This window comes from Nicotiana tabacum, chromosome 13, assembly GCF_000715075.1.
Source record: "Nicotiana tabacum cultivar K326 chromosome 13, ASM71507v2, whole genome shotgun sequence".
Classification (NCBI taxonomy): Eukaryota; Viridiplantae; Streptophyta; class Magnoliopsida; order Solanales; family Solanaceae; genus Nicotiana; species Nicotiana tabacum.
Window position 1 is genome coordinate 48,860,913 of NC_134092.1, and position 16,178 is coordinate 48,877,090.

At 36.2% G+C, this 16,178-nt stretch overlaps 1 long non-coding RNA gene across 1 annotated transcript; it reads right to left on the reverse strand.

The window, feature by feature from the left end:
* Positions 1-1,170: 1,170 nt before the first annotated feature.
* LOC107797471 (uncharacterized) lies at positions 1,171-15,859 on the reverse strand. The gene is made up of 3 exons (XR_001650697.2): positions 13,968-15,859; positions 7,441-7,502; positions 1,171-1,435 (listed from the first exon to the last, which is right to left on the reverse strand). It is a non-coding gene; the product is annotated as an uncharacterized LOC107797471 (long non-coding RNA).
* Positions 15,860-16,178: the final 319 nt, after the last annotated feature.

The following is a 16,178-nucleotide window of genomic DNA, read 5'->3' on the forward strand; positions in this document are numbered from 1 at the left end:
AAATGAACCATCCGGACCTAACGAAGCCATCAAAACTCTGATCTGTGATCAAATACATAAAAAGTCAAACTTGATCAACTATTCCAACTTAAAGTTTTTAAAATGAGAATCATTCTTCCAAATCAATCCTAAAAACCGAAACTGACCATGAACACATGTCATAATACATAATATGAAGCTACTCAAGACCTCAAACCATCGAATGAAATGTTAAAGCTCAAAACGACTGGTCGGGTCATTACAATATAAGTCCACAACTGTCAAAAACAGTGCACAAGGACATAACAATAATTATAAAAGCGGAGGGGTGTTCAAGAAACAAAGCATGACTAAGGCTAAGTCAATGTAATGATCAAGATTAAGTAGTCATAAAGTGGTCTCAACATGTTTCATAACAAGGTTATTATCATATTAAGGCATATAAATAGCATGTGGTCTATAACCGTTAAAACCACACTTAGTACACGTATACACTCTCATCACCTCATGTACATGTCACTTTCACATCATGAAAATCAACAAATTAGGTCTAGCAGCTAAAGGGCATTTCCCGCATAATGTTAGGCAAGATACTTACCTCAAATAAGCCAAATCAGTACTCTAGAAAGCCTTTCAGGTGTGAATCAACCTTCGGATGACTCTAATCTAGACAATATAACTTAATAATATCAGTAGAAGCTATATAAAACAACCCCAAACGATGAAGCTTCGATCTTGGACAAAAATCAAAAAGTCAACTCAAAAAGTCGACTTCGGGCCCATACCCCAAAACTCGACCAAAATCTTAAATCTCGAATACCCATTCCGATACTAGTCCAAATATGTGTATTTCACCCAAATCCAACCTCAAATCGACCCTCAAATCATCAATTTTCACTCTCCAAAACCATAGTAAAAAATCCCCAATTCCATCATTAATTCACATAAACTAGATGTAAAAATCCATGGGTAATCAATATCTAGCATCAAAATCAAGGATCACTTAACCCTTTAATTGTGATGAAAAGCCCTTCAAAAATCACCTCCAATTATTATCCACAACTCCAAATAATGATGTCACGACCCAAAATCCGACCTTAAGGATCGTGATGGCACCTACTCTTTAAAACTAGGTAAGACGATCACTTACGATAGTTAAACCAATAAGACATAATATTATGAAGCATATTTTAATATAAATGCGAAAATAAAGGTGTTATAAACCAACACGACAATAATCATAATAAATCCCTAAGACTAGGTAGTACAGAGTCACGAGCTCTAACTGAATACATGAAAATGTCTCAAAAATACAATATTGTTCGGATAGATAATTGAGAGTATAAATATAGGGAAAGGACTCTAAGGGGCTGCGATGAACTAAGCAGCACTACCTTCAATCCTTGCAATCAAAAAAGCTCTCACAGTCTGGGTCTGCTACCTCTAACACCTGGATCTATACAAAAAATGTGCAAAAGCGTAGTATGAGTACACCACAATCGGTATCAGTAAGTATCAAGACTAACCTCGGTGGAGTAGTGACGAGGTTCAAGTCGTTTGATTCCCACTAGACAAATACCATGTGCAATGAATATATCAAAGAAAACTGATAACAAGAATCTAATGGAAAATGGTAACAATAACCACTTTAGAGCATGCGATAACAACTCAGAATAATAAGCCCATCTTTGATCCAAAAAATATCAAACAGAGGTAAGGCATGTGATGAAATGTCAAATACAGTAAGTGAAAAATGTAAGCTTTCAAAAACAATTATGAGAATGAAATATCAACTCGGTCTCGACACAATCACAACAACAAAAAGACACCCTGAAATATCAAATTACATCATCAAAATTCCACCATTATTACGCCACATGTGCACATAAAAATGATATACCACCCTTATTTCGCCACATGCGCATATCGCCACCTTTATTTCACCAAATCAATAGCCCGGGATAATGCCACCCATATATTTCCGCACGCGTACAACAAAAGACAAAATCACATGGCCATAAACCACGTGCTGACACCCCCAATCAATCCACTCAACATGTCCACAAGTGCCACAGTACCACAAAAATAATAATGCCAAGTGCCACAATATCACAACAATGGTACCAAAGTTTCATCAAAGTATAAGTTTACAACTTTCAACAACCGTGCACGAGGACATAACAAATAATCATAGAAGCGGAGGGGAGTTCAATAAATAAAGCATGACTATGGATATGTCAATAAAATGATCATGATCAAATAGTCATAAAGTGATCTCACAAGTTTCATATAAAATTCATTATCACATTAAGGTATATTAATAGCCTACCCTCTATTCTGGTCAAAACCACATATAGCACCCGTATACATGATCGTCATATAATATACACGTCACTTACCACATCATAGAAATAAACAATTAGGACTAGCCCCTAAGGGGTATTTCTCTGACACAAGGTTAGGAAAGATACTTACCTCAAAGAAGATAAAACAATACTCTAAGAAGCCATTCTCGCGTGAAACAAATCTCTAGACAGCTCAAAACTAGCCAAACTAAATTAATAATTAAAGCCATAGGAAACGATTCTGAATAATAAACTTCGATTTTTAACTAAAATCAAAAAGTCAACTCAAAAGGTCAACCTTGGGGCCGCACCCCGGAACCCGATAAACTTCATAAATTTTGAAAATCCATTCCGATACGAGTCAAACCATATTAATTTCATCCAATTCCGGCCTCAAATCAGCCTTCAAATCATCAATTTATGATTTAGAAAAGTTTTTACTAAAATTCCCAATTTTTTCAATTCAATTCATCAATCAATCACTAAATTCAAGGTTGGAATCATGAAATATAAGAAGATCCGAGTCAAAAATACTTAACCTAATCCAAGTAGTGAAAATTTCCTCCAAAATCGCCCAAACCCGAGTTCCAAAACCTTGTGAGAAAAAGTTACTAAATTCTGAATAAGTAAAAATGAGGGATATATGATGTTTTGAAGTTTTGATGGAAGTTTGAAAATTTCAAGGACATAAATGATATTTTCGTAATTATTTACACCAGAAAAAAAAAATAAACTATAAGAAAATCTTTGTTTTAGCACCCAAAACTCATTCGGAACCTCCCATACATAAACTATATATGCATTTCAATCATACAATACGCTACAAACATGCTCGTGCACTAAAGCACCGAAAAGAGGTCATCTTGACCCGATATTGACCGTGGTCAAACTCCAAATCCTTAATTTAACTAGTTTCTCAACCAATGATCTAAAACACACCCGAGCCCCTAGGGACCCCATCCAATCATACCAACAAGTACAAATAAATTATTCAATCATATCCAAAGCCTCGAAACACCCACAGGAACATCACAACAAAGAATCGAGGCTCAAACCGAATAGAATTTCTCTTAAGTTGTTAAATCTTCATTCTTTCAAAAGAGTATTTGAATCACAATTAAACACTTAGGATTACTTCCAATTTTTTCACACAAGTTCAATTCAACTATATAGACCTATCCAAAGTCTCAAAACACCAATTGGAGTCCAATAACATCAAAGTCAACTCTTGGTCAAACTTATGTACTCTTAAGTTTTTTAAATTGCCAACTTCGATAAATAGTGTCGAATTCTTCTAGGAACCTCCGAAACACCAAATCGAACATGCGTACAAGTCCAAAATCATCATACGAACCTATCGGAACAATCAAAACCCGCTTCCAAGAAAAGTCAAACCTTGGTCAACTCTTCCAACTTAAAGCTTCCAAATCAATCTCGAAAACCAAAACTGACTATACACTCATGTAATAATACATCACATAAAACTACTCAAAATCTCAAATGACCGAATGAAATGCTAAAGCTCAAAACGACCGGTCGAGTCGTTACATTCTCCCCCACTTAAACATACATTTGTCCTCGAACGTGCCAAGAGTCATTCCAAAGCCATCAAATTACTGTATAACCTTGCCATACACATACCCATGAGTGATCCCACATCACCTCAAACTATATAAGCCAGTCAACACAACCTAACTGAAGATTCTTTCTTCGACCTTAATATATCAACTATAGACCTAAATTCCAACATTCGAAATTCCTAATACGATTTGATTCTCGCATATACATATTATATCAATCTCAACAAGCTATAGCAAATCATAAATATGTTCCTGAGATATAACCACACGACGTAACCCATCGCTTATATGTCTGTAACAATATCTCTGACCATAATAGCTGCCCATTACCAAACCCGGTACTAGTAACATACCTCATATTAAATATAACCTTATTCCAAACCTTCACAACACTGCTAATGATGTAAGAAACATGTAGAAACTCATAATCACTCACTCAATATAAGCTATTCGACTGACGAGCCACACCAAATGCCACCTAGTCACATACGATATTATTTGTACCTAACAAGCAATAACGCGAATATAGCTAAAGATGGAAAGAGAACCAAATGAGAGAACCACCCGACAAGTCCAACAACTACCACTACAAAGAACAATGTTATAAACTCATCTCACAAGGAAGAAGCAAGGCACACGAAGTAAGCATGAAGAATCATGTCCTATCATAACTCTGTTGCAGCACATAGCCCGATCCAAACATACTGATCCACATGGAAACCCCATCTAGCCATAACGCTCACAATAAACAACCACATGTGTATCAACAGTAAACGCGTAAAGTGCATGACCATAACCATAGATAAACATATAGCACAATATACGAACGATAGGAAAACACGACTAAGACGCAATAAACAATTTAACACCCCAGGATCCATCTCGCTCGAGTCTCACTGCAATGCCCAAACAGAACGACATCATGTGTGTGAATAGTCAAGTAGTCTCGCAACCCATCATAGCATGAGAGTGTCGCACATAGAACATATTTGGACATGAATAAGGTCAACTCCAGTCGTTGAAACACCCCCAACAATAAGTGTGCTTAGTAAACAAACCTGATCCGATACAGAATACACATTCTCAGTAGACCTACCAGTAGCCTCCAGATCAATTTTGATTCTCTTGAAATGGGTAGACAACCTCCGAAGAGACCACAATAACCTATTCATAGCACATACAATCAGCCGTCAACCTCTTAACATACCTTCTACTTGACCTCATCCAGATGAGAAACCACAACATGCAACATACTTCTCATGCCGGTAGAAGACATATGTCCCAAGCTGTGGTCGGCACTATCAAGAACTCTTCGAAACCCGTCCGCACATAATCAAGATATCAGAATTGAATTCCCCAAACTCAACCAAGCCATGCAGGATGCCAAACACAATAGTATTGCCATAAAACGCCGGTACAACCTCACCACACTAAAGGAATCAATCACCTTTATTACTATGCTGACCCAAACCACCACCAAGCTAACCTATTTATTAGAATTCTCCTCAATTGACCTTCGAGTTAACATTTCTCCTTGCCAATACACTACAAAAGCTCACCACAAGAGATCCTAGCTTGAACCACATCATCCGAAAGCCCATAAACCACTTTGTTCCCTCTGAAGCACCCAATGATGCCACAACCGAGATACCTACTCTTAAGAGATATTTTGTGACTCTGAAGTTGTTTCTTTAACCTCTCTAATACCAAAATGTAGAATCACTAATGATACATGAATACTGCGTGTCTTAGCACCATCCAATTCAAATCTCAGATCTTAGCCATATACAAATCCGAGAAATCCACAAATACCACATACGAACCTTGAACTCATTAGAACCTTCTCGAGAGTCATCCACTCTGCTCAAATCCCCCAATGCACTGCCAATACGAGCCGAACGACTGGTACTCCATTAGCACACAAACACCGCAAGAAGTAACCCCCATCTTTAAGAAACCGAGTGAATCCCTACTCCATGCACACTACATCTACCACGAATGACAATTCGAATATTCCAAGATTTCCATATACCTATAAAGTGTAATACATCATGCATCCAGAAATTTTCTTACTCGAGTCATCCTTGAAACCAACCTCTTCAAGTCATAACCGATCCACAATTATTTCTCAGACCAAAACTAATATAACGCATGACTATGTAATCTGATTGTCGATAGTAGACTCCCCCCACTTGGCACTAAGCCATAAAACATTATACCCGACAACCCACAATACCCTTATTCCATCACTACTATAATCCCATACTATAGATAAACTAAATCCTTCATATTCTCATGTGGCTCTAATCGTAAAACACCTCAAATCACATGCTAACCGCATATCCATCCTCGTGACAGTCGTGCAACCTTCCTCAAGAGATCCAAACTCAAATTGCAGCCCATACGCATCCCACTTGTAAAAAGAAAAAACTCTTCACAGAAACCTCATAGGGATCACACAACCTCAGAACATCCCTCAGGAGATAACCCACCCGCTTAGCCTCAAACTAGCATCTCTATATGCCCTATCATGGTCACAACCACAATGCAATCACTTAATCTTCCCGAGTCTAAACTCGTCAACAAGACATAAGAACCTATTTCATTCCATAAATGAACAACGTGAAAGATTCCCTCAACACGCTCAAAACTCGAGATTGTGCAACACATCAAGACAGAAATCAATAATTCATAATCCTTTGGCATCCCAAGAAAAAACTTTCCTCGTCACATCTAGACCATCTAAACACACTTCACAGTCACATCATACTCATCATATAGCTATCCAACCACTCACCGGGCCATTAATCCCACTCTTAGGGCACTACCGAACATATGAGTCTGAAAGCACATACTCACACAACTGAAACTACTGAGTCCAAACTACGATCTAAACCTGGCCTCAAGTCCTCCAGACTGGCCTATCTTCACAACACGAAGAACACATCTCGCACCTCATCCATGACATCACAAGCCATCGATGTACAGTCGATACCGAATGCTCAACATAACGTACGAGTGAATGGAAGGAATTCAACAAGACACGCTTCAAACTGAATTAATGTCACACGATAAAGAAGGACAGATGGGAAGTTTCCTACATGCCTTAAAGCCTCTCGATGATAGGTATGGGCATTATCATACTGATCCACAAGACTCTACAAGACACTTGCTCATAACTCGTAGAACCTATGAACCCAGAGCTTCGATACCAACTTGTCACGACACAAAATCCAACTTTAAGTATCGTGATGTCACCTAGTCTCTAAAACTAGGTAAGTTGATCACTTATGACAGTTAAACTAATAAGACATGATATTATGAAGCAGAGTTTAATATAAATACGGAAATAAAGGTGATACAAGCCAATATGGTGATAATCACAACAAATCCCTAAGATGAGGTAGTACAGAGTCTCGATCTCTAATTGAATACATGAAAATATCTCAAAAATATAATATTGTTCGGATAGAGAATTGACAGTGTAAATGTAGGGAAAGGACTCCAAGAAACTACGACAAAATAAGAAGATCTACCTTAAATCCTTGCGATCAAAGAAGCTTCCACAGCTTGGGTCCTCTACCTCCAACACCTGGATCTGCAAAAAATATTTTGCAGAAGCGTAGTATGAGTACACCAAAATTGGTACCTAGCAAGTATCAAGACTAACCTCGGTGGAGTAGTGACGAGGTTCAAGTCATTTGATACTAACTATACAAATAACATGTGTAATGAATATATAAAAAGTTCAAAATAAGAATATAATGTAAAACAGTAACAACAACCCCTTTAGAGTATGTGATAACAACTCAGAATAATAAGCCCATCTTTGATCCCAAAAACATCAAATAGAGGTAAGGCATGTGATGAAATGTCAAATACATCCATTAACTCAGGTAAGTGCAAAAAGTAAGATTTAAAAAACAATTATGAGAATGAAATATCAACCCCGTCTCAACACAATCATAACAACAAGAAGACACCCAGAAATATCACATAATATCATCAAAAGGCCACCCTTATTATGTCGCATGTGCACACAAAAATGATATGCCACCCTTATTTAGACACATGCGCATATAGCCATCCTTATTTTGCCACGTGGGCAACCCGAGATGACGCCACCCTTATTTTGCTCCTCGCGTACAATAATAGAAAAAATGGCACGGCTAAAACCTCGTGCCGACACCCCCAGTCAATCCACTAAGCATGTCCACAAGTGTCACGGTACCACAAAAACAATAATGCCAAGTGTCACAATATCACAACAATGGTACCCAAGTTTCATCAAAGTATAAGTTTACAACTTTCAATAACTGTGCACGAGGACATAACAAATAATCATAGAAGCAGGGGGATGTTCAATAAATAAATCATGACTATGGCTAATTCAATGAAATAATCATGATCAAATAGTCATAAAGTGATCTCACAAGTTTCATATAAAGTTCATTATGACATTAAAGCATATCAATAGCCTACGGTCTATTCCGGTCAAAACCACACATAGTACCCATATACATGCTCATCATATCATACACACTACACTTACCACATCATAGAAATCAACAATTAGGACTATCACCTAAGGGGTATTTCCCTCACACAAAGTTAGGCAAGATATTTATCTTAAGAAGCTAAATCAATACTCTAAGAAGCCCTTTCCATGTGAAACAACCTCCAGACAGCTTGAATCTAGCCAAAATAACTTAATATCATGAATAAAAGCTATATGAAATGATTCCGAATAATAAAATTTTAATTTTTAACTAAAATAAAAAATTCAACGCAAAACGTCAAACCCGGGCTTGCATCCTGGAGCCTGACAAAACTTACAAATTCCAAATACCCAATACGGTACGAGTCCAATCATACTAATTTTATTCAATTCCGACCTCGAATCGACCTTCAAATCATTAATTTATATTTTACAAAGGTTTTTACTAAAATCTCCAATTTCTTCAATATAATTCAGCAATCAATCGCAAAATTCAAGGTTGGAATCATGAAATATAAATAAATTTGAGTCAAAACTACTTACCCTAATCCAAGTATTGAAAATCCCCTCAAATATCACCAAAAATCGAGCTGCAAAACCTTGTGAGAAAAAGTAACTAAATTTCAAAAGAAGTAAAAACGCAGTAGTTGTCCCATCCCGAATAAGATCCTAGATGATCCTGAAGCTCACGTTTCATAATCCCAACATGATCCTTTCAAGATTACACCTAATATAGCCTTTTGAATCGCCCAATTTGGCCTTAAAATGAGGGAGATATAATGTTTTGAAGTTTTAAAGGAAGTTTAAAATTTCAGGGACATAAATGGTATTTTTGTAATTATTTACACCAGTAAAAAATGAGCAATAAGAAAATCTTCGTTTTAGCACCCAAAACCCTTTCGGATCCTCCTGGAAAAAAATCATATCTGCATTTCAATCATAAAACATGCTAAGAACCTACTCGCGCACTCAAAACACCGAAAAGAGGTCATCTTAACCATGGTCAAACTCCAAATCCTTAACTTAACTAGTTTCTCAATCAATGATCTAAAATACATCGAAGCATCTCGGGACCTCATTCAATCATACCAACAACTATAAATATAATATTCAAACTTATCCAAATCTTCAAAACACCCACGAGAACATTACAACAAAGAATCGAGGCTCCAGCCGAATAGAAATTCTCTTAAGTTATTAAATCTTCTTTCTTTCAAAAGAGTGTCTAAATCATACTTATACACTTCATATTACTTCCAAACTCTACACATAAGTTCAATTTAACTATATAGACATATCCAAAGTCACGAAATACGAATTGGAGTCCAATAACAAAAAAGTTAACTCTTAGTCAAACTTATAAACTCTTAAGTTATTCAAATTCCAAACTTTCATCAAATACTGTCGAATTCTTCTAGGAACCTCTGAAACCCAATCTGAACATACGCACAAGTCCAAATCATATGAACTTATCGAAATAATCAATACCCGATTCCGAGTCCGTTTACCCAAAAGTCAAGCCTTGGCCAACTCTTCCAACTTAAAGCTTCCAAATAAAGAGTTATTCTTCTAAATCAATCCCGAACAACTTGAAAATCAAAACCGACTATAAAATCATGTAATAATATATCATATGAAGATACTCAATGTCTCAAATCATCGAATAGAACGTTAAAATCTCAAAATGATCGGTTGGGTTATTTTAAATGAAAAATGACCAATACCTTCGAATATAAAAATTTGCTAGTGACTCTGCATCTGTGGTCACTTAACCGCTTCTGCGGTGCCGCTTCTGTGGTAAGAGGAACATATTGTGATCCCCTCTCAACACCCGACCTTCCACAGCCTCACCCTCACACCTACGGACCCGCTTCTATGGTCTCACATTGTAGGTATCGTCTCGCTTATGTGCAAGCCCTTCCGCTTATACAGAAAAACCCCTGAGCTCAACCAACACCACATCTGCGGTCATATGTCTGCACCTACGGACTCAGCCCAACCTTCCTAGCTTCGCTTTTGCGGCTCCATGTCCGCATTAGTTGACCCGCACCAACGGCCATCCATTCGCAGGTGCGAAAGCACTAGTAATCTTAAACCTTCAGCAATGCCTCTAAGTCCAAAAAATGATCCGAAAAAAATCCGAAACACACCCATGGCCTCGGGATCCGATCCAATCACAACAACCAATTTCAAAATATAACACGAACCTACTCATAACGTCAAATCACACAAAAATATTGAAAAATGAATCGCACCTCAATTCAACCCTAATGAACTTTCAATTTTCAAAACTCAAGCGAAACTCATCAATCGATTCAAATTAACCTCAAATTCTGCATGTAAGTTCCAAATGAAACAACGGACATATTTTAACTCTCTGAACCAAAATTCGAACCCGATATCAACAACGTCAATTCTCCCTCAAACCTATTAACCTTTTAAATCTTCAACCTTTCAGCTTTCGTCAATTCAAGCCAAAATGACCTAGGATCCTCCAAATCCAAATTCGGACATACTCCTAAGTCTAAAAACACCATAAGAAGCTATTGGCACCATCAAAATACCATTCCGAAGTACAAAAGTCAAACTCCAGTCAACTCATACAACTTAAGCTTTCAACCAAGAGATTAAGTATCCCAATTCAATCCAAAACTTCCCTGAAACTAAAACTAATCACCCCGTAAGTCACATTATCACAATTAAACATAAGTAAAGAATCAAATAGGGAAAAACGGGGCTCAAATACACAAAACGACCGGTCGAGTCTTTACATTGTCCCTGTGATGATACTAATGTTAGTTCCTTATTGTCATATTTTAAACGAAAATGAAGTGATAAAATAGGAGGAACATGTGGTCGCATTTATTACATATACCAATTAAAGGCTTATGAGTTGGGCTTAAGTAAAGCCTACTCTTCGTAGTACGATAGTGATGGTAATGGGTGTGGGCCTGGCAGAGCAGGTCTTGCCAAGCCCAATCGTGCTCACAACTGTCGAGTCTTTGAGCATTAACTAGTGAAAGCGAAATATAGAGTTGGTCCTTGTTAACTATCTTTCAATATCAATTTACATGTTTAGCATAAACTAATATGACTTAAATATTTATCTATCACTTTGTAGCCACGAGTCTGGATTTAATTATAAATTTTCTAGAAAACGGCCTTCATGCTAAATATTAGATCTACTAGATATGTTTTTAACACAACTCACCACTTTTACATTCTCATCAAGGGATTCATCGCTCGTTTTGTCAAATTCCCACATCAACATGAATCTGATACCTACTGGCTTTTCAAGTAGAAATGAGGAATTTAAACATTGAACAATCTTAGAACTACTCAGTAGAAAATGCAATTTCCAGCATAAACCAAACAGATCCAGCTAATGTAAGGTCAGATCTACTAACTAGTAACTTCAGCCAATTATTTAGCATTAACAGTGACAAAAAGAACCTTTAGCACAACAAAATTCTAGTTATTACAACAAGAGCAACTAAGAAGCATGAATCACTTCACTGAAGATCATAATATCAAGTTAAGTGCAGCATGATCAATCGTAAGAAAAGCATACTTCAAGCTCGAATAACAATACATTAATCATGGTAGAAATTACATTCATATCTAAAGGCAGAATTGCAACGTCGAAATAGTACCCTTTACAACAGAAGAGACAATAGTAGATGAAAATTAAAGGATGGATCTCATCAACAAGAAATCGGCTATATAAACCTCAGATTAAACTCTTGAATACCTAGAAAATCAGTGGTTTAAGTGCTTGAAAAACCCAAAAAGAAAAGTCCTCTTTTAAGCAAACTTCACCCAACAGTCTAAGGTGATATTTTGAGCTAACGGACTCTCTGAATTTCTTATTGATTGAACACTTGATAGGAGGCTGCTCAATATGAACCTAGAGTGAAAGATAAAAGGGCTATTTATAATAATCATACCCTTTCAATTGACGTGAACTCATTTGACTGGCCACGAAATTTAAGAAAAGAGAAAAGAATTTTAAATTTGTGGTATAAAATGAGGCACACGTGAACTCATTTGACTGGGTACGAAATTTAAGAAAAGAGAGAAAACTTTTGAATTTGTGGTATAAAATGAGACACATATATTTTGTGTGATTATAAATTATTACAAGATAAATTATTTTCAAATAAGAAAATGAGTGATTCTTTTTTAACTAAAACTTAGGGTGTATAATAGTAGGTTTCCTACTTATTCTATCCTACTCCCTGTTGGTTCCTCTATTTTCAACCAATGAAATTATCCCAGTCTTAGCTTCCTAGAAACTTCCTCAAGATTCTCTTTGTTGAGTTCCCTCAAATGCCGCTTTATCCTTCTAACTTATCTATTTTCATCTCATTTTACATTCTCTGGAACCTTTCCTCTTTTACCATCTTCGGTTACTCCCCCCTGCCCCCCATTCTAATTTAACATATCTGATTCCAAAAACAATGGGTCTGGACCTTGCTGAAGTGAATCAGTTGTCCTAGACCTTATCAAATATTTTAAGCCTATAGCAAAAGTATACGCTCTATTTATTATAAAATAAAATTATTTTAAAATATTATTTTTTATAATTACCTTTTATATTTTATATCAAAATAAGTATTTTATGGTATATATTACAATTGAATTATGAAATATGCTATTTATATTTTTCCTCTCTCTTAGACAGTTAGACACACCTATTTTTAAGGGATTGTCGTTACTGTATTCATGAATACATGACGAGAATATATGCGCGTACAGTTGTATTCATCGCGAATACATGTGAATACATACCCGTACAGCTGGACTGCCCTGATTTTAGGCGCTTTTTGCTGTTGTATTCATGAATACATGGCGCGAATACATGTGAATACATGCGCGTACAGCTGGACTGCCCTGATTTTAGGTGCTTTTTACTGCTGTATTCATGAATACAGCAGTGTGAATACATGTGGATACATGTGCGTACAGCTGGACTGCCCTGATTTTAGGCGCTTTTTGTTGTTGTATTCATGAATATAACAGCGCGAATACATGTGAATACACTACCGTAGCAACTGAATAGTAGCTATAGAAAATAATTATGTATATGGTAGCTATAGGAAGTTAATAGACACTAAACAATAATGGTTTATGAAAATTTCTCAATATGTAATGGGTCAATACCAGGATCCTCTACCACAATGACAGAACCAATTGGCGAAATAAATACCAAACAAAATCAAAACAAACATGAAACTAACGTCCAACTCCAAATAACGATTGAAACAACCTAACATGCAATTAATTAGACTAGATTATAACGACCGAAACACATTGAATGACACTGACTGCTAGTATATATAATTTTGTTCATACTTAAACTTAAATTAACAGTCATTTGACCAAACTTTTATGTAAATTACCCAAGCTAACATACTATTAAGAAGAATTAAACCAAATTCATAGACACTCGGTAGCAAATTATGATATTATCTAAAGGAGAATTATTTGAAACTAAGCATGTAATTTAGTTAGGTGAAAATATGAAAGAAAAGAAAAATTAGAAGAGAGGAGGTAGTATATTACCTGGTGAAGACGCAGTGACCAGAAAAGATCAAATTATGGCCGGCAGTGATTATCTGTCACTCTCCCACTGATTCAATCTTAACCATTAATCTGTGGAAGAGTGGACGAATGACTACTATAAGCCAAAAAGACAAAGAGGAGAAGGCTTCATGGATTCCAACTTGTCAACGGTGGTCAACTGAGTGGCCGGGATTGGTAGACATGAGTGACCTCAATCGATAGATCTTTGAAAGATGGATCGATTAATGCAAGAGTTAGGAGAAAGACATGCTTGTGATAACAACACGATAGGGTCCAAGAACTTCTAAAGAAAATCAAGAAACGTGTGGAAACTAAAAGAAAATAAAGAAACAAAAAAAAGACAAAAATTAAAGAGAGATTGAATTTAAGAAAGAGTTTCTTGAATTCAATAAATATATGCTTGAAGTTGAATCCTAACAACAACAATTAGCTAACGAAGAACTAATCGTCTTTGAGAGAGAATTAAAAACAAGAGATAGATTGTGAAACCAGACCCTTTAGAATAACAATAACAACAATAAGCCTAAACTTATCACCTTTCTTGAATACCTAGAAGTGATCTAAGAGTTCGAATAGGGCTTACCACCTTAAGTTAAGTCTTGAAGGTTAAAGAATAAATTCAAGAGTAGCCACACATAAGAGTGCAAGAAAAATCTTACAATTTTTATTAATAATAATCTATCATAATCGATGTCCAAAAATAAAGAAGACACCCCGTATATAAGTAGGAGGGGTCACGAAATTAAGGCTAAAATAACAAGAAAATAAATTTTTAAACTACTTTGGACAACAAGTCCAAGTACCTTAGGAAAAGAAAAATATTAGGAAGCAAAAACCAAGTCATTCTTGGAAAGTAATTTCAACAATCTTAGAAAAACGAAAACATAATATTAACTAACTAGGAAAACAATAAATATAGTCCCAAAATATATCGAAATAAGTCCCAACCCAATCTTGGATAGAATCTTGAAAATCTTGAAGGAAATTTGCAAGCAACTTGGCACCAACTTGCACTCAACATCTAGCACGCCTATGTACCCTTCTTGGACATCAAATAAGTTCTTTTTATGTTATAAAAATGTGGGTTTATGTAGGACTTCATGGACTGCAAGTTTGGACACATTTTAGGTGCTAAATTGGTCCAAAAGTGGACTGACTAGGACCTTCTTCAAAGGATGTCTCTTGGAATCCAATCCTCCTCTTCTTGGACATAAATTTGGGTCATAAAATAATTCTAATACCTAGTCAATTCATATCATTTATCCTTGAGCTCTTCCTCCCAATTAATAACTTCTTTATTTGCACTTGAAGTCTAATGACCTTATTTTGCAACTCGTTAGCTTGACATCTTGTTAAAGGCCCTCTTTGAGATTCCAAAGCTTCATCCTTTCCCTTGAATAGATTTGAGCTTCTTAGGATGCTATCAGCTTGGTCGAGGGTAATTTGATAAAAAGGTTAAAAATGTACTACCTTTACTATTTTGGGTCTAAATTGCAGTGTTTGGCTCAAAATTGGCATGTTTGGACGACAAATTTGGAAAGAGGACGAGATAATAGAGCTATGGTGTTGATTTTAAGGCTTTTAGGACCACCTCCGACGGTGGCAAACGCGATTTTCGGTGGTTGTCGATGGAGGATACGGTAGAAGGTTGAGAGAACAAGGGAATTAAGATGATTAAAAGGTGCCGATTTAGGTGTTTTGAGGAAATGATGAAGAGGGGTCGTTTTTTTAGAAGAAGCAGGAACAACGCCGTTCCAGAGTCCAACGCGTCATGTGACTCTCTCATGGTCATGACTGACCTGGTCTGGGAGATTGGACATAGATTTGCCCATAGAATTTATGCGGCCCGGACTGGTTTAACACACCCAAATGGTAACCCCCTCCCGCTTTCATATTACACATAAAGTCACATTTGACTTGACCTCAAATAAAAATTATTTTTGTAGTTTTAGCCTATCCACCTAATTACCAAGCAATTGGCCACAACAATTCTAAATTATTTTAATTAGCCATTTTAAATATGCAAACTAAAACCCAAAAATGCAACAAATAAAGGACGACAAGTACAATTTTTTGTTATTAGTTTTTCGTAAATATTAATGCAAATAAAATGAAATCTAGAATGCAAAAATGCAATTATGCAGAGCAAAATAGAAAACAATTCTTAAAAATCTTATAAAATTAAAAATG